At 36.2% G+C, this 24,491-nt stretch overlaps 1 long non-coding RNA gene across 2 annotated transcripts; it reads left to right on the top strand.

The window, feature by feature from the left end:
- The first annotated feature begins 11,476 nt into the window (after window positions 1-11,476).
- LOC113328665 lies at window positions 11,477-13,522 on the top strand. 2 transcript variants are annotated; one of them, XR_003349515.1, is made up of 6 exons: window positions 11,477-11,987; window positions 12,091-12,209; window positions 12,299-12,492; window positions 12,605-12,864; window positions 12,960-13,060; window positions 13,138-13,522. It is a non-coding gene; the product is annotated as an uncharacterized LOC113328665 (long non-coding RNA). The 2 variants fall into 2 exon arrangements; XR_003349514.1 differs by having other exon boundaries at window positions 11,477-12,209.
- Window positions 13,523-24,491: the final 10,969 nt, after the last annotated feature.

Raw genomic sequence — 24,491 nt, 5'->3', positions numbered from 1 at the left:
GAAGCTCATTTACCGGATAAACCAGAACGGTCTTGGAGTTCCTGGCAAAAACGATTTCAGGGAATAAGTAAAGAAGTTGCGTTGTTTTCGGCAAAACAGGCGGAAGTGGAAGGTGAATATCATACGGGATGGGGTCCGGAAATGACCGTGAGTATTCTCTCTGTTTTGAAACAATTATTTTCTAATATTGAGATGCCCATGAACCTAATTGTTTTTAAAAACATTAACAGCTCGAAGAAGTAAACAAACGGTTTAAGGAATGCAATCATGGAAGAAAATTTAGGCACGAAGAGTGCTACCCAATTGTCATAGAAAATATAAAATATAATCGTCGATCGACTTTTGTTTTTGATACGACGCACGATTTGGATAGTAGCGTGAATACCGAGGAAGATGGCACTCAAGTCGAGTCCGGTAACGACACAGATAAAGGAGACATAGAGAATACATACCTTCGTCAGATGGGAAAAAAAGCAGCTAAACGACTGAAGAAAACCGGGCGAGAGAAATCCAACCGCCAAGAGGAATTGATGGGAATAATTATTACACAACAAGAAAATTTCAATTCTCAATACCGGGAACAATCAAGATTCAAGATGGAACAAAAAACGGCCGAGTTTGCACAAAAACAAGCTGAGCATGCGGCTAAAATAGCCAAGGAGGTCGCAGACGATGAATTTCGCATCATGATGATGGATCTTTCCAAATTGGATCATGTACAAAAGGAGTACTTCGAACTTCGAAAGGCTTTAATAGTACGGGACAAAAGGAGCCAATTATAATCGTCAAAACGGGATAGTTCGAACCTTAAGTATTAAGTCTAATAATAAGTGATAATAGTTTTAGTAGTTTATTTACGTTTTAATATGTATTAATTTTGTCATTAGTCGTATTATTATGTAATATTTGGGATTTAATTTTATCTTCATTTAATTTAATCAACTTTAACTTATTTTGTAACATCTTACTTTAATTTACCAAGTGATGAGTATATGAAATAGAGTTAATACATTTCAATAAAATTATTCGTTAAAATAAAATCACATAATTTTTTCATATGGGAAACAACATTTAATTCCAATATTTTGTCCTCGTCTCCAACCTTTTAATTCCCATATTCTGCCCATATATGTTCGATTAAGTCATCGCGCAAGCGAATATGCCTATCTTTGCTGCGCATATGACGTCGGCGTTGCTCAGCTCTAATTTGGGAAAACTCCTCACTGTTGCCTCTTAATATATTAACCGGTGTCGGGTTGCTACGATGATCATAAACATGTGGCCATTCACCGGGTAGACGCTCATCCTCGACTATCATATTATGTAAGATAATACAAGTTTTCATGATATAGGCAAGCACATCTGGATTCCACATTCTAGCAGGTTGTTTGATGATTCCAAACTGTTGTTGAAGTACATCAAATCCCCGCTCTACGTCTTTTCTTGCACCCTCTTGCATCGCTGAAAATATCTCTTTTTTCCTACCAAGCGGATGTTTAAACGCCATAATAATAGTAGCAATTTCTGGATATATTCCATCACCTAGATAATACGGCATGTCATAAGAATGACCGTTTACCACATAGTTCACCGGTGGTGCTTTTCCCGTGACCAGACTTCGAAAAACATATGAACGGTTCATCACATTAATATCGTTGTTAGAGCCTGGCATACCAAAAAATGCATGCCAAAACCATAGATCATACAACACCACCGCCTCCAACACGATACTTTCGCTCCCTTTATACGCGGTGTAAGCCCCTGATTCGGCAGATGGACATTTATCCCACTTCCAATGCATGCAATCTAGGCTACCTATCATCCCTGGAAATCCTCTATCTTTGTTTTGGTTGAGCAACAACTCAACATCACCAGCCGTAGGTTCACGCAAATATTCTTTCCCATACACATTGACAATCGACTTGCAGAACCTCCGAGTTGCTTCCAACACCGTGGTTTCGCCTATGCGTAAGTACTCGTCTATTGCATCTGCCGCACATCCATAAGCTAACATTCGCACCGCTGCAGTTACTTTTTGATGAGGGTTTAATCCTAAAACTCCACACGCATCGGGCCTTTGCACAAAATATCTGTCTTCGGCTGTAACACCTTCCACTATTCTGTTAAACAATTGTCGACGCATCCTGAATCTTCTGCGAAAAACATTAGGTGGCTGGTTTGGATACGGAGAAAAATAGTCGTTCCACAGAAGTTCAGCACCAGTCTCACGATCTCTTGGTATTTTGATACGAGTTTGAGGCCATTTAGAATTGGTAACAAGGACTCCCATACTAACGGCCATGTTATTTTGCATAATTGCTATTGAATCATCATCCGATGAATAAAAACTACTATTAGAAGAAGAAGAAGAAGAAGATGAAACAGAAGAACAATAGTGAGCGGTATTCTCATATGCTTCCATATTCTATCCGAATCAGAATAAGTGTGTGATTGTAAAAAGAGGTGTGTTGGTATTTATAGAGTGAGTGAGGGAGATCACATGCTTCCATTTTCCATCAGGATTAATAAATAAAATAAGATAAAGTATTTGACAAATTTTGTAAACTGTTTGTCAGTGAGCTGTTTGTCGTATTGAAATGACTACTCGCTGAAATTTGATAAAGTATTGAAATGACTACTTGCTGAAATTTGATAAAGGATTCAAATAACCACTCGCTGAAATTTGATAGAAATTTGATAGAGTATTGAAATGACTACTCGCTGACTACACATAACAAAGATAAATAACATAATAAATGTCTAGTATGACTACACATAACAAAGATAAATAACATAATAAATTCAAAGCTAAACCATATAAATAGTCATCACAGGCTAAACATTTCCCGTATCCGGAGGCGCCGATCGCGGTGGGATAAAATCCATTCTCGGAATGGGCCTGACCGAGGACGTTGAAGATGATCCTTGACTCATAGAACTCCACACTTGTGGTGGCAATGTTTGGGAAAAGGCGCCGAATCCAATGGAAGGTTGGATGGTGTGTGGCGTTCGGAAAAGAGACAGTTGATACTCCAATTCCGTGATCTTATTATTCTGGTTTCCTATAAGTTCATCTTTCGCTAATAGACACTCCATCCTATCTTTCGTTTCTCGTAATGTAAAATCTCGAAATTGTTTAGTAAAATCAGCATATTCTTGGAATAATGCAAAACTATCGCCCTGTCATGAAAAAATGAGATAGATGAGATTTTTTTTTTTTTTGGAATTAGCAATGTAAAGTTGAACGAACACTTACGGGCGATAATTGTTGTTGCGGTGGAATAAGAACATGTTCATCTGGTTTTCCAAGTTCGGTGGAATAGAAGTCACCGGCGTACCCAAATGTTTGGACCTCCCAATCAGGATGTGTCACATATTTTCTGAAATTAGTAACCTTTTTCCAATACTCTAAATATACTTCATACTGCACAACTTGCACCACCTCGGTTGCATCAAAAAAACCGTCCGCTAGCAGGAGTTTTGCTTGGTCATCACCCAAATGCCCAATAATTACATGTAGTTTGATGGGAACAGCAAACGAGGGATGGTTTTGCCTCCAACATCTTTCTCCCATGTAAACATTATGTTGTATAACCAAAAAGGGAATATAATTGTAATGAGTACGTTATTAATTAGATAAATAACGAAAAATAAAAAACTATGTTATTGACGATTAATATTAATGATATAATATAAAAAATCATGTCTAACTCACAACGCCATTCCAAGAAAATATCCATCTCGAGTCCGACAGCTTCCTAGCAGCCTTTCCCATCTCAGAACTGAGGACGTCGGTGTATGATTCCCATGGGTGCCATGTCACTTGGTCAATCGTCAGCTGATTCAGTAAAATCCTACAACGAATAATATCATTCTGACACCTCCTTCCATTCCATCTAGAAATTACAGGCCATTTCTGTTCATTACCGGTTATTGAGATGTCTGGTCGACATATGCCTAGGTATTCATACCCCCAAAACTAGTCCATAAAATTAATGAATCAAATTAATATATCCAAGGAAATAAACTTTAATGAAAATATACTTTACGTTGAAAATTAAAATAAAATCGATTACCAAAATACCTCTAATATTTGGAAGGGCCCGCTTAGTGCCTTTTGTTGTTTCCTACAAGCTTGTCGGAGACCTGCATACAATCTCGAAAAGGCACTACCGCCCCAGTCAAGGTCGGGTATTTTATCAATTTCTTCGAAAGCAGCTAACCATCCAGCATCAATATAGTTCTTTGCATTAGAAAAGAAAAATTGACCCAAAACATACATAAAAAAGGCAATTGCTATTCTATGGGCGAGGAGAGAATCTTCATTAGCCGCCACCAACTTATCTTCTTTGAAGTATGAGCTTAAATATGTAATTGTAATTGAGTTTGATACCCACGACGCGCCTCTTGTTCCCTGTGTGATATCCGGAAAAATCTTCTCACGGACATAGTCAAGTTGGTATAGGCTCGAATCATACGGAACTACATAACCATCACCGATACTCAGTCCAGTTAACATGACCCAATCTAATGGCGTGAACCCCATCTCACCAAATGGAAAATGGAACGTGTTGGTTGTATCCCAAAACCTCTCAACAATATAATCAACGACGGCATGTTGGGTAGCGCTACACTCTATGTTCAACAATTTTTCCCACCCCGCTTTTTCAATCAAATATTTAACTCTAGGACAATGTATTGAAATAAATTTATAATAATGAATTACCGATGCCAGACATCCACGATGTTTAAACTTAAATGTTGGTGCGTCTGAAAATGTAATGTCTTCAGTAGCGTGCGGCTTATCATCTTCCACTATAGGAAACCTCCCTAACCCGGGAACATCGACCTCCTCAATTTGACCGGTAGAGATTAAGTTGTAATCAGCTTCGGTAGATTTTTGTCTCTTGTTGGTCTTTTGGCGACCACTAAACCTCGATATAAACTTGTTCATTCTACGCACAAACATGTTAAATACAATTTCATAATTAAAAGACCAATCCACGAACCATAATAGACATAAATTTAACCGAACAAAATTTCAACATCATAAAATTCCATAAACATAAATTTAACCAAAAAAATAATTATCCAATTAACTATATTTATAACTATTTATAATTAACAAAAAATTAAATTAAAATACGAAACTAAATTAACAAAAAGATAAATTAAATTAAATCACGTAACTAAATTAACAAAAAATAATTATCCAATTAACTATATTTATAACTATTTATAATTAACAAAAAAATAAATTAAATTACGAAATTAAATTAACAAAAAAATATATTAAATTAAATCACGTAACTAAATTAACAAAAAATAATTATCCAATTATTAATATTTATAACTATTAAATAAAACAAAAAATTAAATTCCGAAACAGTAACAAAAGTAATAACATTAACATTAACATACTATTGGATTAAGACGTGATTAACCCAATTTTAATAAGATTTGATTAACCCAATATGAATATCCAATTAGTAATAAAGTCTGATTCAATTTTCAACGTAAAAACCCTAATAAATTCGAACAAAAAATACAATACATGATATTATTATTACACAAATTGAATAAAGAAAGTAGAAAATACATACCTTATAATGGAGTTTTTAGGGTTTTTGTGGAGTTTTTAGGGTTTTTGTGCGGTTGGTAGATGGGAATGGAGAAGAAGAATATGAACTGAAGAGGGGCGGTGAAGAGAAGAAGAATATGAACTGTGGAAGAATATGAACTGAGAAGAAGAAGGCTCGTGTAGAAGAGATGGGTTGTGGTTGGGAAGGAGAGGCGGTATTTGTGGAAGGGGCGGTTGCTTAAGAGTACGCCCGATTTCATCAGACGGACAGGAAGAGTACGCCCTAATGAAAACCTAATGGGCGGAAATTTTGGATACGCCCGTCTCAGGCGTAAAAATATTTTACGCCTGACAAATTCATCACGCGGACAGCAGATGTCCGTCCGTACAATTCATCACGCGGACACCAGATGTTCGCCCGTCTGATCTCACACGTGCTGTGTGACCGTGTTTAACTCGGGCGGAATTTATTTTTACGTTTCTTCGAGCGGTCATTTGGAATCCGTCTGATAATCGGGCGGAATTTAAGATTCCGCCCCATACGAAACGTAATTTATATTTACGCTCGATAACAGACGTGATTTATATTTACGCCCGTTTGAAACGTAATTTATAATTCCGCGCAGAAATGAAACGTAACTAATACTTCCGCCCGTCTTCATGCGTAAAATTGTTTTACGCGCGACCAAATTTGGTCTTCTCCCCATAACGTCACAATACAGATTAAACTCATATTTAGTCTTTTTTTTTTGGTCTTTGATCTTTGAGTTTAGTCGTACCATTGCAGTCGCTCTAAGAGCATCCACAGTGGGCGAGTATAACCAAATTTATGGGATGAGATCCTAACACAGTGGGACGGAGTAAAGATCAAATTTGGACCAAAGATCAAAACCCAGACCATATTTAGTCGCGACCAAATCCCAAATCCTAATATAGTCGGGCGTAAATTTAAAATCCGTTTGTTGTCAGGCGTAAACTTAAATTGCGTTTGTTAACGGGCGTAAACCAAATTTACGTATGTTGGTGGGGCGGAATTTAAATTTACGTTTGTTGCGGGCGTAACATAAATTTACGCCTGATGAGACGGACAGCAGAATTCCGCGCGTTGCCAGGCGGACACCAAAATTCCGCCTCTCTGGGGCGGACACCAAAATTCCGCCTCTCTGGGGCGGACACCAAAATTCCGCCCCTCTCAAACGGACTTTTTTTTTACGCCCAGTAACTGTTATCAGAAAAATTATGAAACATGAAATGAAAATTTTCGAACGTTAGAATGATAAATTTTTCGAACGTTGGCGTTGGAGATTGCGTAGCAGATTTTTGACCGTTGGTAAGATATTTATCTTTTTCGAACGTTTGAAATTGAATGTTAATAACGGGTTTATTTTATACCTATATATACCAGATGAATTCCTTTAACATTTTCATATCATTCGTTGTATTCGGCAAGAAAAAAATAGTATCAGGAAGAAAAAATAGTTTTCCATATTTCAAATCATTTTGAAAATTTTCATCGAATCGTTTTTAATGGCACCACCACGAATAGCAAGAGGTCCAAATTTTACGACAATCGAAGATGTCACGATGTGTAAAATTCATTTATCAATATCTCAAGATCCCGGTGTTGGAGCCGATCAATCAGAGATTGCGTTGTGGACTCGTATCAAGGATGATATTGAAGCTCATTTACCGGATAAACCAGAGCGGTCTTGGAGTTCCTGGCAAAAACGATTTCAGGGAATAAGTAAAGAAGTGGCGTTGTTTTCGGCAAAACAGGCGGAAGTGGAAGGTGAATATCATACGGGATGGGGTCCGGAAATGACCGTGAGTATTCTCTCTGTTTTGAAACAATTATTTTCTAATATTGAGATGCCCATGAACCTAATTGTTTTTAAAAACATTAACAGCTCGAAGAAGTAAACAAACGGTTTAAGGAATGCAATCATGGAAGAAAATTTAGGCACGAAGAGTGCTACCCAATTGTCATAGAAAATATAAAATATAATCGTCGATCGACTTTTGTTTTTGATACGACGCACGATTTGGATAGTAGCGTGAATACCGAGGAAGATGGCACTCAAGTCGAGTCCGGTAACGACACAGATAAAGGAGACATAGAGAATACATACCTTCGTCAGATGGGAAAAAAAGCAGCTAAACGACTGAAGAAAACCGGGCGAGAGACATCCACGATGTTTAAACTTAAATGTTGGTGCGTCTGAAAATGTAATGTCTTCAGTAGCGTGCGGCTTATCATCTTCCACTATAGGAAACCTCCCTAACCCGGGGACGTCGACCTCCTCAATTTGACCGGTAGAGATTAAGTTGTAATCAGCTTCGGTAGATTTTTGTCTCTTGTTGGTCTTTTGGCGACCACTAAACCTCGATATAAACTTGTTCATTCTACGCACAAACATGTTAAATACAATTTCATAATTAAAAGACAAATCCACGAACCATAATAGACATAAATTTAACCGAACAAAATTTCAACATCATAAAATTCCATAAACATAAATTTAACCAAAAAAATAATTATCCAATTAACTATATTTATAACTATTTATAATTAACAAAAAATTCAATTAAATTACGAAACTAAATTAACAAAAAGATAAATTAAATTAAATCACGTAACTAAATTAACAAAAAATAATTATCCAATTAACTATATTTATAACTATTTATAATTAACAAAAAAATAAATTAAATTACGAAATTAAATTAACAAAAAAATATATTAAATTAAATCACGTAACTAAATTAACAAAAAATAATTATCCAATTATTAATATTTATAACTATTAAATAAAACAAAAAATTAAATTAAATTCCGAAACAGTAACAAAAGTAATAACATTAACATTAACATACTATTGGATTAAGATGTGATTAACCAATTTTAATAAGATTTGATTAACCCAATATGAATATCCAATTAGTAATAAAGTCTGATTCAATTTTCAACGTAAAAACCCTAAATAAATTCGAACAAAAAATACAATACATGATATTATTATTACACAAATTGAATAAAGAAAGTAGAAAATACATACCTTATAATGGAGTTTTTAGGGTTTTTGTGGAGTTTTTTGGGTTTTTGTGCGGTTGGTAGATGGGAATGGAGAAGAAGAATATGAACTGAAGAGGGGCGGTGAAGAGAAGAAGAATATGAACTGTGGAAGAATATGAACTGAGAAGAAGAAGGCTCGTGTAGAAGAGATGGGTTGTGGTTGGGAAGGAGAGGCGGTATTTGTGGAAGGGGCGGTTGCTTAAGAGTACTCCCGATTTCATCAGACGGACAGGAAGAGTACGCCCTAATGAAAACCTAATGGGCGGAAATTTTGGATACGCCCGTCTCAGGCGTAAAAATATTTTACGCCTGACAAATTCATCACGCGGACATCAGATGTCCGTCCGTACAATTCATCACGCGGACACCAGATGTTCGCCCGTCTGATCTCACACGTGCTGTGTGACCGTGTTTAACTCGGGCGGAATTTATTTTTACGTTTCTTCGAGCGGTCATTTGGAATCCGTCTGATCAACGGGAGGAATTTAAGATTCCGCCCCATACGAAACGTAATTTATATTTACGCTCGATAACAGACGTGATTTATATTTTCGCCCGTTTGAAACGTAATTTATAATTCCGCGCAGAAATGAAACGTAACTAATACTTCCGCCCTTCTTCATAGCGACCAAATTTGGTCTTCTTCCCATAACGTCACAATACAGATTAAACTCATATTTAGTCTTTTTTTTTGTCTTTGATCTTTGAGTTTAGTCGTACCATTGCAGTCGCTCTAAGGAGTGAGAAAAATCATATGTGGACGCCTCACAGCCACGTGTTTTTTTTTAGTATTTATTAGAAGTTTCTACAGCAGCATTTTCGTCTTCTTTTTTTCTTCTTAATGTCATTGTTTATAGGTTGACTAAGTTTGACTCTTTTAATTAACAAATAGTTTCTTGATGATCCATTCGAGACTGGTATTGTAATTAATTAAGCAGCTTATGATTTGTCAACTAATCAATCATTACGAATTATTAATCTAATTATTTATTTTTTACATGGTATTTTTTTGGGCGAATTACAGAATGGCCATATTTTTTGTAATTCGGTCACAAAATAATCATATTTTTGTAATTCATTTACAAAGCGGTCGTTTTCCATCCGATTTAACACTTCTGAATAAAACGGTGTTATCTTTTCCGAAAATATCCTCTTCAAAATACCCTTCCTAGTTAACTAATTGGTTGAAGTGGTGGTGATGAAGCGTTGGTGATGGTGGAGCTTAAGAATCTCTGCTAAACCCCGCAGGGGAAACGGTGAACCCTTTGCGATGTAACGATATGTAAGCGGCACCACCCACCACCTATAAATAGCACCGCCGTCAGAAAATTATAATAAAAGCAAAATTTAAAATTGTGTATGGAGGGATAAATATGAAGGACACATAGGTAATTTCATTAACATATTTAACTGTGAGTAACCACTTAACTCTCTTTTTAACGGAAGTATGATCATTTTGTTAATAGTTTGTAACATTAGGACGCTTTTTTGAATCGGGTCCTAATACTAGGACTGTTTCTACATTTTCCTTTTTTTTTTTCTAATATAAAACTCCAAATGACTGATGTTACATCAAAAGTTTTTCCAGATATATTTATATCTTTTGCGTAATTAGTATCATAATGGCTGAAAATGGTATTGTGTTACCTGAGCAGCCCAGATGATAATGCGAAGTGTAATTTAATCTGCAATGATATCTGGTATAGGGAAAATGCGAGATTAAAAGAGGGTTGCGCAGCTCCTGTTAAGACACTAACTCTTCCATGCACCATCATCGCGAAAAATCATCCATCCAAACATGTTATCTAACCAGCACGGAAGAAAAAAAATTATTATTTAGAAGAAGAAAATAAATCCTCTATTTCTCCATTTCGTCAATGGAGGCAACCGAAGAGATTGTTTAAGTTGTTCCAAAACTAGTAACTTGAATAATCTTTAGGTTTCGAATCAGAATTGGACAATGTTTGACTATAAAGATTCATAAACGTTTGGAACCCTCAAAGGTGTTAATTGCAACTGTAACACTAAAATACTGAAAGAAGATTCTAGAAATAAATTTCTGGAAAGCAATAAGCACTCAATCAACAAACAGAGGGAAGAGTCACTTGATCATCAAGTTGTCCTTAACACGATAGATCACCGGTACGCATCCAGAATGAGTGATGCCTATACTATGTGGTGAAGTCTTATCCAGGATAAAAATGCTCGTTAAAACATGCGTGCAAACAATTATAACGGGTTAGGGCTGTCAATGGGTACCCATTACCCGGAACCGGAACCGGATCCGAGCGAATAGGGTCTGGTTCCGGGTCCCAAATTGGACCCATTAACAAGTTAGGACCTGACGGGTAATTACCCGATTGGAGACGAATCTAAACGGGTCCGAACGGGTAATACCCGATGGGTACCCGCGGGTAACGGGTATCCGTTTATTAATTATTTTATCCCTCCTTTTAGCAAAATTACAAGTATTTTGATAGTTTGGTTTTGAATTTTTTTCTCATTTTTTATTTCTTCTTACATTTAATCTTTATTTAGTACAGTAATAAATAAATAATACCAATATTTTCATAGAAATAATTTTGATTCAAGCAAAAAAAAAGGGAAAGACGTCAAAATTTTGAACTTTTATGTGTGTTTTCTTAATGTGGAAATTAAACTATTGTCCCTCCTTTTGATGGGCCTTCACAAATATCCATGCACACTATATTTATACCCCTATCAAAAAACAAGGAAACCAATTTTTTTTATAATCCCATGAATACCCTCACTGTATTATAATCTTTTGCTTTGCTTTTTAACTTCACATCTGAAAAGAAAACTCTCTTCTCTCAACTCCACCTTCGACATCACCACCACCACCTCCGCGCCACCACCATCTTCGTTGACACCGTTTCCATATCCATCACCATCATATCCATCACCATGAAAAACCAATCAAACCAACCAGTTCCAGTACCACCTCCTCCTACACTAATACTACCAAATACACTAGCAGCACCACCACCACCTCCAAAACAATCGATTTTCTATAGTTGAGCTATAGTTAAAATTAGGGTATCAGAATTTGAGTATTTGGTTTCGCTGCTTCTTCTTCAGCGAGATCTCTCTATTCTCTTTCATCCTCTCAACATCACTACCACCACCTCTGCAACTACCACCACTTCGCCCGCACAACCACCTTCACTGCCGAGAAACAAATTGATTTTTGAGTTTAGTTTTGGTGATTTTGTTCCTGCAATGTGTTTGATTGTTGGTTTAGATTCATTTCTTCAAGTAGCTTCTTGTTGATTCTCGTATTTTAGGGTTCAATTCCGAGCAAAATCTTTCTAGGTTTTTCCTTATTTCTTAAATTCTTGTTCTGTTGTATGTAGGTTACAAAGATTGCTTTGATGTTTCTTGTAATTTGATTGTTCTATTTGTTTTCTTTTGGTAGCAAATCTTGCAATAGAGAAGCTTAATCACTCTCCATTGAGAGGCCAAATGATACGGGTTATGTGGTCACGTCGTGATTCAGATGCAAGGAAAAGTGGAATTGCAAATCTATTTGTTAAGGTAGAATATACTGTATTTTGATTATGTTTTATTGTCTGTTTTCCTTGTTTACATTTACCTATGTTTGGATTTGCTGTATATTATTGCAGAATCTGAGTGTTTCAATTGATAATGCAAAGCTTCATGAGATGTTTTTCAAGTATGAGAATATTTTGTCTTGTAAAGTTGCAATGACTGAAGAAGGAAAGAGCAAAGGATATGGATTTGTTCAGTATGAAACTGAGGAATCTGCGACGGCGGCTACTAACAGTGTTAATGGATCTACTGCTGAGGGCAAGCAAATGTATGCACTTCTATTTTGTTGTTGCTTTATTCCCTTACCATGCTTTGTCGATACATACTCGTAGTTTTTTTTGTTTGTCCATTTATTGTTCTGTGAATAATGTTTGTTGTAGATATGTTGGTCCTTTCGTGAAAAAGAGTGAGTGACCCTCTAGAAACTCTGATTCTAGCTTTACCAATTTGCACGTAAAAAATCTGGACTTGGATGTTACCGAAGAGCTTATTACAGAGAAGTTCTCCAAATATGGAAAAATTACCCACTTGGTTATCATGAAAGACGGCAATTAAAAATCCAAAGGATTTTGTTTTGTGAACTTTGATAGTCCTGATGAAGCGAAAAAGGCAATGGAGGCCACTAAAGGGATGTAAATTGGTAAAATTTATTTCATTTCGTTTTTCTGAAGTACATTATAGGTCCAACTGTGCCTGGGTCTGGTTGTTTTAACTGTACCCTTTGCTAAATAATAGGGTCCAAGGTTTTGTATGTCGGGAGGGCCCAAAAGAAAGCAGAGCGTGAAAAAATATTGCATGATCAGTTTGAACGCCGAAAGGAACTCCAGAAAATTAAGGTATTAAATGCAATGGTCTTTCTCATTTCTATTTCTGTGCAAGTAGCTTGTTTGCTTAACCGTTTGTTTCCATTCAGGGTTCAAATGTGTATGTTAAGAACATTGATGATAGTGTTAATGATGACGAGCTGAGCAGTATATTCAGTAAGTGTGGCACAATCACCTCTGCAATGATAATGCTTGATGAAAAAGGAATAACTAAGGGGTTTGGATTTGTATGCTTCACCATTATCGAAACATCTTATCAAGTAGTGAACGACCTACATGGTATACTACTAACCCCATTACTTGGTTTAGACCTATAGATTTTTCTGAATTGGTTTCTTTGTTAAGTTTAGATGCGGGGATAGTAGATTCACTATGTTTACTGGTTCTCATTGAGATTTTGTTTCAATTGATGTTAAGAATGAAAAGATTGAATTTGTTGATTGTATAAAGTATAAGCATTTACTTTAGTGCTTAGCAAACACAATGATGACAAACATTAGGTGTTTCAGATTATGCTTAGGTTAGTTTAGACTGCTTTTTTGTGTTTGCATTGAAATACTTGATTTTAACTACCTCTTATTGGATCAACTGTGACTGTTTATCCAAAACTATGATTGCTTACACAGATTTTATTGGATCGACTGTGATTGTTTATCCAACTAAAATGGATCAACTTCCACTGTTTATCCATGTAAAATGGATTTGCATTGAAATTCATGACTGTTGGATCAACTGTGATTGTTTACACATATATTTTGATCAACTGTGACTGTGGATCCATCCTTTATGGATCAACAATAGGTGTTGATCCAATATAATATGGGATCAACTACTATTTTTGACCTTATTTCTTTGGATTTGTATCATTATGCTTGTAGTTTAAATGTTTGCATTTTGTAGATGTAAATTCTCCAAATTTTGAATTTGTGGTGCAATGGTAGCATGACTGACTCCATGTCAGATGATGCGTGTTCGATTCACGCCAAGTTCACTCGTTCGTATGTCAATTTTTTCTGTAAAATTTGCTTGTCGACTCCATTTACATGGATCAACTTCTATTATTGATCCTTTTTTTTGGATCAACATATACTGTTGATCCTTTTTTTTTGGATCAACTACTGTTGTTGATCCCTAAATTGGATCAACATATGTTTTTGATCTTTTTTTTTTGGATCAACTACCGTTGTTGATACAAAATACCTAAACCAGTGGTGGTGGCGGACTGACGGTGATTGCATCAGTAGTGGTGGCAGTGGCAGTGGAATGGTGGTGGTGGCGGTGGTTTCTGTTATGGATTAATAATGGTGGTTGATGGTTTTGTTGGTGGATCTGAAACTGCAGATAATGAAATGGTATCATTTTTTCCATCAGCATGGATAAACATTCATTGTTGATCCAAATGCAATTGGTAAACTTCTACTGTTGATCCAACTGAAATGGATAAACATCCATTGTTGATCCAACTGAAATGAATAAACTACTTTTGTTGATACAAAAGTATCTGAACCAACGGTGGCGGCGGAGGTGGTGATTGCATCAGTGGTGGTGGCGGAGGAGGCGACGGTGATTGTTAGTGGCGGTGGGTAGATGGCGGCGACGGCGGCGGCGAACTGGCGGTGATTGCATCAGTGGTGGTGGTGGTGGCGGACTAGTGGTGGCGCCGGTGATGGTGGCGCCAGTGGTGGTGACGGACTGGTGGTGGTGTGATAGACACATTTTTGTGTCTAATTTGATCTCAATACTATATATTGTTGGCACTCGATTTTGTACTTATGATGGTGTTTTGTGTGTGTTTTAGGTATTTTTTTGGAAATAAGCCCTTGCGGCGAAATCAGCTCGAAAAGTAGTGTTTTACACCCCGGAGAAAATTATGAAAGGCACCCCAGAAATGCACCGGAAACGTCCCAGAAATGTACCGGATGAACCCATAAAAATTACCATTTCTACCCAAAAATTACTATTTCCACCCCAATTGATATTCGCACCCTAGCACTCTGGATAAGGGGCACCTTCTTCAACAATTTGAATTTGTGTTTTTGGCGGGAAATGAAGTTTTCAACTGGCAGAATTTCAATTGGCAAAATGAAGGTGTTGTGGTGCGATTCAATGGCTCAAACTTGGTAGGAAGATGTGATATAACTTAAGGAACATAGTGTGGGTGACAAGATCGATCAATTTTGGCTGGAATTCTCGGTCTGATTCACACACCCAAAACAGAGCACGTGTACTGTAACACGAGCAAAATTGAAGTTCTTGTATGCATGGAGGAGTTCTATTAGCGTTGGAAGAGTGCTGAGGCGTGGAGAAGACAATTGGGAGCATGCTGGACCAAGGTTAACGCGTGCATGGGCTTAAAAAAGGAATTATTCTTCATTTTTGGCAGCCAAGAATAATAAGATTAATGAGAGGATATACGCAATCAATGGTCGGATTTTTGGCCCCAATTCACTATAAATACTCGTACAATTGAAGGGGGAAAGGTTAGCAAGTGATTGGGAGAGAGTTAGAGCCGAGAGAATCGAAAGAAGAGGTCGACAACAAAAGAAGTTCTGCTGTTGCTCAGCCAAGAACACGAAGAACATTGTACAGTCCAGGAAAGTCGTTGATTAGTGTCGCATATTTGCAACAATTCTCAGTTCCTTTCCTGTGACTTCGGTGTTGTGCTTACAACACTTCTAAAGTGTCGTTCTTCCCTGACGCTTTCTGTTGGTCGCAAAGAACGGTCTTAAAACGATTTTCTTCTTATTTCATCATTTGTAATCAACTTTTGAGCATTAATAAAATCTTTTGAGTATTTTTCCAACATGATGATGAGCTAATTCTCCCACAACCAAGGCAATGAGGAAGCTATTTACGCATGAATGAGTGGTAACCATTTTATTTTCTCTAATTTATAATTTATAATTCACTCAATCACTGTTTTTGCAGAGTTCTCAATTGTTTACATAATTTTCGTCATTAGTTGTGATTCAATTAGATAGGTTATACTTTGATTACATAATCTATGCGTAGGGGATACAATTAATTTTTGAGAATTTGCCTGATTATATGTGGACTAAGAAATAAGGGACTTAAAAGATAATTATAGTTTTGGATAATTATCATCATCATTCATGCGTAATAGCGAAATCAAAGTCTTGATTATTTTATCATATCTTGAAATCAATTTTGCAATAAGTTTTCTTTACTTCTAAAATTTATTTAAATCTAAAAAAAAAATTATTCCCTTCACAAGTTCGAAAAGAACCAAAGTTTTTACCACTATCATTACAACTTTTGAAAATACATCATGGTGGTGCAATGGTGGTGGAGTGGTAGTGGAATACCTAGTCAAATTTGTTCCATTTTGAAATACAAGAAAATATTATATTATTGAGGGTATTTAGGTAATATAATTTTAAATGGATAAGGTTATTAAAAAGTAAGGATATATTTATTGTTGTATAAGGATATATTTGTAGGATGTTAAAACTAGGGACATATAATTAATATACCCTTTCTTAATACCCAACGGGTACCCGGAACCGATGGGTACCCGGGGTTTTAAGCGGGTCCGGTTCTGGGTCCACTAATTTAGGAACTGGACTCGAAACCGCTAGCAACCGGACCCGACTTTTATAAATAGGGTCCGGGTCCGGATCCAGTGATACCCGGGAGGACCCGGGACAATTGACATCCCTAGGTTTAATAACGTTGTTTTTCTTTTTCTGAAGCATGATATTATAGAAAGAAGTTAGATTACAATTTGTCTTAGGTATGTGGTACCCACAGAATCATAAAATAAAATTTGACTAATAAAAGATGGGACTGCATGATCCCATATTTTAGTTGATAAATTCCCCGTTTAACTTCCATCTGCTGCATGATTGGCTAGCCCGTCCGCGGCTTGATTTCCTTCCATGTAGTTGTGTTGAATGGCAACCTGTGGGATTTGTCGAAACATGATTTTTACTTCATCTATTATTCCCGATATATGCCAAGGTGGTGGGGCATAGGAGGTGATGAATCGCATAAGGTTTTCTGAATCGGTTTCAAAGAGAACTCTTTGCCATTGTCTTTCCGCTGTTGTTCTTGATGCCAATAGTAGAGCCCAGGTTTATGCAGTTAAGGCACTCGTGATTCCTAGTGGTTGAGATAGAGCCATTAAAGTTTGTTCGTCAGAATCTCTGCATATGGATCCTGCTCCTGCAAATCCTAGGTGACCTCTTGCTGCTCCATTTGTGTTAATTTTAATCCAACTGATATGCGGGTTGGACCGTCCTACCGATATTATTGATATCATTTTGTCTCTCGTTGGGTGGTTAAATAATGGTGCATCTCCTAGTATGATTGGTGTTAAAGAGTGTAATGCTCCATAGAATTCTTGTTGCAGTTTTTGTGCCCATGCAAGTATTTCTTCCGAAGTTGTTTGCTTTTGTTGGTATATTAGGTTCTAATAACGTTGTTATAAAGTTTTCTATATACATTTACTCTTTTATTTTTAAAATATTAGTTGTAATTTTTTAATCTTTAATTCAAAATATAAAGAATTGTGAGAAAATACTTTCATTTTTTTTTATATTAAAAACGGTTATAACTGACGAGAAAACAGGAAAATTGTCTAAAAAACTTACGTTAAAATGTTGTTCATGTTATAGGGCTTACAACCCATAGGTGTGCGGCCCAACATATGTCTTTTTGGTTTCCCCTTTTCCATGTATATAAAGTATGTTGTACCCATGTAACTAGAGAATCCTCTTATCAATAAAATCCTTCTCTTTCTCTGCCACTTCTTTTCCCCTATTATTCCACTGCAACACATTATCACCACCACGAGCTCTACCGAAAAGCTAAGGTCTGGAATCATTGAATTTTTTATTTTATTTTTTCGATCAAAAGAACGTGGAAAAATAGGACGGATTGGTTCACATCAACACGGGTTACACAATTAACGTCAAGATAGTGTTGAAATCAGCTGAGAATCTCACAGTTGCCGAAAAGGTTTTGTTATCGCAAAGCAAAATATTATAGGAAGTTTAGGCTTCGGAAATTGTAATTAGGGATTTCCAAAATTTAGGCATCTGTTATTAGGGATTTGGGAATGGAAATCTTGATGCGTTTGTTCAATCCGTGAAAAACAGACATTTGTACTGTTGTGGTGGGTGCTTTGGTACGTTGTGGGCGATCCATATATGTGGGGAAGGTATTGTTTTCTTCTCTTCTCTGGCGAGGAAGAGAATCAGTTTTTTTTTTGTTCTTCTCTCCTGTGTGTTCGTATCTTTTCAACCGGTCTAACCCAACCTACCCGACCCGGTCGAACCGATCTACCCGATCTTACCCAGCTGAATCGTTCCAATCCGACCGAGCCTGTTCCAGCTTTGGTTCTGGTGTGTCCTGTTCATGCCCGGTTTTGGGCTGTGTGCGGCTAAAGCTGTTCTGGTTCCGTCTATATATAGTGAGAAACAAAGTATGAGGTATATAACTATAACTTGGATTTTTACATTGAAAACTGGTTAGGCTTATTTTATTTTATTTAGAGCATGTCTAGTTTTATTTATTTTTGTCTTAAAATAATTTCACGGCATATAAAAGGTTAATTTAAAATATGATTGCTTATCTCGGTCACTAAGAATTTTGGTCTTAATGTTATTTTGTTTTATTGAATATGATATTGGCTATGGTTGAATGATGTTTTTTTTTTGTTCAATTGGTTGTACCAACTTAATTCCAATGTATTTATTTGAATGTTCCGAGGGATGTACTCCATTTGCTCAATTATTAAAGAGTCAGTAGTTTCAAAAAAAAAAAAATTGTTGCAAACAAAATCACATGTATTCCAAATTTTGTTCACAAAATATGATATGAGTCAGAAAATTTCCATTTCTCTACTCCATCCATGATACTAACGAACAGTAAATGTTGAAGTATGACAACAAGAGAACTATCTTTAGTAATATACTCAACCTAAAGTAAGTGGTTGACATGTGTACTGAGATTCTCTTGGCCCGTTGAGATAAAGAAAATTTCTCAAATTAAGTTAAATATAACAAATTGAAAATGGAAAGAACCCCAAAGTGATAAGAGTTAGACGTAATGACTCATATAAAGCATGTGAAAAGGGACATATATATCATGAGACGGAAATGTATTTTTTCCCAGTAGTAATGACACCAAAGTACCGGTATCAGCTGAATATGGGATAAAGCTAAGATGTAATTCTAGCTCCCATCATAAATGAAATAGTTGGAAATGCACCTGGTCATAGGTGTTCATATATACAATGTAATGTGTATCATAGTAGCAACCAATTTTCACATCAACTTTAATGGCAACAAGAACTTTGCTTGGCCAATTGACTATTTAATTGAACTAGATCATATGTCTGCCCTTACAGTGAGAATGAATTTTATTGCATCTGTAAATTATTTCTAATGAATGTGGAAGGAAGCATATTCTTAAAAAACTAATGAGTCTATTTAGTGAAATGTAAATCACTATATTATTAATTTGGATTATTGAATCCATATTGACTCCAACGATGAAATATTGGAAATTGACTCATACAGACTTTGACATAGCCATAAAGGAACTTTGGTTGTGACATGATGTTTCGTTTTGAAAGGACTCATACGTAAATCACTGTATTTGAGCGGACAAGACAATGAGAAAAACATTGACAGAATGCGAAGTAACGATATATCTCTCAATAAGTGTTCTATAAAGTACTAATGCATAACCCCCCTTCCCACTATGCTTTTAGGTAAGAAAGCATATCACTCATTTTTACAAAGTGTTCAATAAAACAAGATCGAGACCATCCTGAGATGCAAATGGTAAAAATTCCATATTACAAAGAAAACAATGTGAAATTTAGAAAAATATTCATGCAGAATGCGGACCATTAAAGTGACTGATGGATCTTGTGAATTCTTTTGACATTTTGGACTAGTCGTGGTTTCCAAGAAATTTGCGTTTGAAAACTCCTAACACATATTACACAATGCGAAGTGCAAAGGCTAACCACCCTTGTTAATGCTGGAGCATTTACATCAAAACGACTTGATGAATATTGCACGTTTAATAAGATCAATATAGAGCATCTTATACCCAATGGTATTGCAAAGGCAACCATCAAAGGTTACAGATGGTGCTTAATAAATAGGTTATGCGTGCCAACCTATCTTTTATTGCTTTGGGGATATATGCAATATTACGCGCATATTTACTTAATTCGTTTTAGAACCCAATATTAGTCAACCTTTTATGCGTACCAGTTGTTAACTAAATTTAAGCCTGATATTTGTGTTCTTACGCATTTTTGGTTGCACTATATATGTGCCATTACGAGTCCACATCGTACTATGATGGGTCATGAAAATGATTAAGTAATTTTGTTGGATATCACTCTCAACAATTATCCGCATTTTAAAACCTCTGGAAGGAGGTCTTTTAATGCTAGATTTGCAGGTTATCACTTTAATGATACAGTCTTCCCGTCGTTAAGAGGAGATAAGAAAAAGTATTTTCTAAGGGAACGACATAAATTTTCGTGGTGTGTTCCCACTGTGTCTCACATTGATTATTGTACTCCATAAATGTAACTGTGAAGTGACAAAGAATAATCAATATTCAGAATGTACACTGATGTCGCTAAAGTGACAAGATCACACATACCAGCTGCAAATATACCTGCAAGGTTAGAATCCTCAGTATGGGGTACACCATAGACTAAGGTGTTGCAACTAAACTTGGTGGAAGTGTAGTTGAGGTCGTGGCTCCATAAAGGAAGATGGAGAGACCACCGACCACCAGGTTCGATCAATGCTCACATAGAAAATAAGTAGATGAGTTAGACACAACCTAATTTATATCATTAATGAAATCATCTCATTTGATTGTCTCTGACTATGTCCATGAATCAATACTGAAGGACGCTCCGAAGTTTTAAATGATTCTAGAGAACAATGAAATCCTGACGGATTATGAGAATGCACATGAGTCAATGGAAGGATCATGCGTGCACAATGATGATATAATCCACAAATAGTTGCTCTACAAGTAGAGAAAAATGAGATCGAACCATGCTTTAGTTTGATTAGTTTCAAATAAATAGCATATTTGGCCTACACAATCCAGGTACAACTATAATTCTTTGGTAAATATACGGGTATTCGGTGTGCAAGTGCTAACCAACCAAGTGTAAAGCCTATTGGACATACATAATTAATTTGTCATAAAGCATAGTGAGACTAAAGTAGTCTTAAAGTACAAATACTCGCCTTGTGGAGAGAGGTTTCTCACAAAGCCCTGGAATTGTTCTCTTGTAATGAACGTTATAGAGTTCCTCTACTTAGTTAGCTTGGTAATTTCAAAAGGACTTGAAATGCACCATATATATGTGGTTGTTACGAATCTCTGAAAGAATCAAGAGATAAAAGATATTTACAAAAGTAATCGATAGACTTTTGTTTCCCAAATCAAATGACTCTAAACCATAGAGCGAGTTTACAGTTAGATAGAACGCTCACTTATAGATTCAAGCAATCAGGCGGATGTGGTATACCTGTCTAAGTGGCTATTTGATTTGGAGGGGATAGAAAAGTATGTTATTTTTACTTGCGTATTCATAAGAAAGTTCCTGATTTGGAATTGTAGCTATTTATGTTAATGGTACAAACATGATGTGTACTCTTGATGTAATAAGAGACCTTAAAAGCTATTTAAAATCCGAATTTGAGATGAAAAATCTAGGGAAAGCTCGATCGAATATTGAGCTTGTGGTATATTATTCCACCAGTTTGCATATGTCTAAAGTTGTCAGGAAATTTAACAAATACATGCATCCTGATAGCACTCCCATGATTAGTCGAGGTTCAAACATAAGTAAGTAACCATTTAGTCTAAAGGAATACGATGAAGATGTGTTGGGAGATGAAATTCCCATATCTAAGTATAATAGACGCATTGTCGTACTTAATATAATAATGTACTCGATTAAATTTTACATCCTCAGGGAACTTGTTATCTAGATATAGCTCCTCGCCAACACAACGTCATTGGAATGGTATAGTGAATGTAATCATGTACTTAAAAGTAACCATTGACATAAATTTGTTTTGTCCCTACAAAGACATTAAAAGGAATGCTAATGAAAGTGCAATCCAAAAGTTGTTGATTATGAAGGAACAATAATCTTTTCTCCAACGAAAGTAATCAGATGGAGATACAACTCTGAAAGTGATCAGGGGAAGATGCCGACATCAGGAGGGGATCCAAGGATATGATGCCGACATATTTTACTTCAAAATTGAAGATGTGTTGTACTCTTTTTCCCTTCGATCGAAAATAGTTTTCCCAAAGGGTTTTGTTACTCGACAAGGTTTTTAGCAAGACAACACTAAACACATCATGTATGTTGAACGTTGAAGACATAAAAATCGCGTTGATATTACTAAAAATATCTGAATGAAAGAAATGAATGGAGATAGTCTGTTAAGAAACGTAACTTACAGAATCAACAACGGAGTCTTATAAACATTCAATTCACCAAAGTAACAAGATAAACTCCCTTTGACTACATTATACTAATGAATATTGTCTGACCTTAGGGGAAGCATCTGATGGTGTGTTGAAATATTTTCGTTCACCGAGGTTACTTTTTCCCACAGGTTTTTGTTGCTCGGTAAGGTTTTTTTTATTAGACAACAACAAACACCGCGAATTAACATCTCAATTAAGGCTATTGTCTTTTCCACAAGGATTTTCTGCCTTAGAAGTTGGGAAGCAACTATTCAACTTCAACGAAGAAAAGTGATCATCTGCAATGGATCACCTTTACTTGCATCTGTCACGTTGTACTCTTTCCCCTTCGTCAAGGTTTTGTCCCAACGGGTTTCCTTGTCAAGGTTTTAATGAGGCAACATATTAGAGTCCAACTATGTTCTAAGTTTTCTTAATATTGTACTCTTTTTCTTTAATTCATTTTTGTCCCTCTGGGTTTTCCTAGCGAAGTTTTAACGAGGCAATTAACTTGGACTCATCGATCTGTGAAGATCATATTGCATGTGATGAACTACATGTAAATTAAGAGACAACATGTGAAGTACTACATGTGAAGAGTTATACCAAGGTTTTATCCCACTGGGTTTTTCCTTGTCAAAGTTTTAGTAAGGAAATTGATTTAGACACAATAGTCATCAAGGAGAGAACTACATTTGAAGACCTACATCCGAAGCATTGTATCTGAAGTACTGCATGTGGAGTTCTATTGGACCGCACAAGGGGGAGTGTTGTAGGGCTTACATCCCATAGGTGTGCGGCCCAAAACAGATGTCATTTGGGTTTCCCCTTTTCCATGTATATAAAGTATATTGTACCTATGTAACTAGAGAATCCTCTTATCAATGAAATCCTTCTCTTTCTCTACCTCTTCTTTTCCCCTATTATTCCACTGCAAAAATTCAGATGGAAAAAACTGTAAAATACAATTTTAGAAAAAACGGTTATAACGTGTATGAAAACGGTCCTAAAAAATTGTTGTTATTTCCTATTTATCGGCATTATATAGGCTTAAGGTTCGGGGACCCTCATGGCAACGGATGGGTGTGACCGTTTTAACGGGTGTTTTTTTTAGAAAAAGAAAGATGACTTTCAAACCTTGACTTTGAAAAAGCAGGGGTCTAATAACACCACCCAATACTTCGCTTAGCAATCTGTATGGGCAAACTCCAATATACTTTGCTAGAGAATCAACTAGACAGTCAGACTCAACCTAGACAAAAGTATATCAAAGGAGTTAATATCTCTCTCTTGATTTGATTTACTCAATCTAATAGAAATCAGCGAGTCTTTAATCAAATACAAGGAATAACTTGGATGGTACCAAAGACCAATATCCAAGTGTCAATCGGTGTAAATCAACAACTAAAGGTTGGATATTCTAATTGATTGATCTTTAACGCACAACCTATATTATTTCAATCAATCTCACACTGATTCAAGGTACAATTATGCTCCTTACATCTCTGATCGCAGCAGGATACTACGCACTTGATTCCCTTAGCTGATCTCACCCACAACTAAGAGTTGATTCAACCCAAAATCGAAGACTTTAACAAACAAATATGTCTCACATAGAAAAGTCTATTGATATAGATAAATCCGTCTCCCACGAATATACCTATGAGTTTTATTCCGTCTTTTGATAAAATCAAGGTGAATAGGAACCAATTGATAACCCAGACTTATATTCCCGAAGAAATCTCAAGCCAATTATTCTCCTTTAACCCTATGAGTTTTATTCCGTCTTTTGATTACTTTTTATCTTGCCTATCGGAGATAGAAATCTCAAGCCAATTATTTCATTTGTACTCGTATTATAGAAACAACAAAATCAGATCACACAACTACGAGAAAGTAGTATCAGTCTGGCTTCACAATCCCGATGAAGTCTTTAAGTCGTTAA

This window comes from Papaver somniferum, unplaced genomic scaffold (genome assembly GCF_003573695.1).
Source record: "Papaver somniferum cultivar HN1 unplaced genomic scaffold, ASM357369v1 unplaced-scaffold_114, whole genome shotgun sequence".
Lineage (NCBI taxonomy): Eukaryota > Viridiplantae > Streptophyta > Magnoliopsida > Ranunculales > Papaveraceae > Papaver > Papaver somniferum.
The sequence above is the reverse complement of the archived record's forward strand: the minus strand, read 5'-3'. Positions and strand labels throughout refer to the sequence as shown.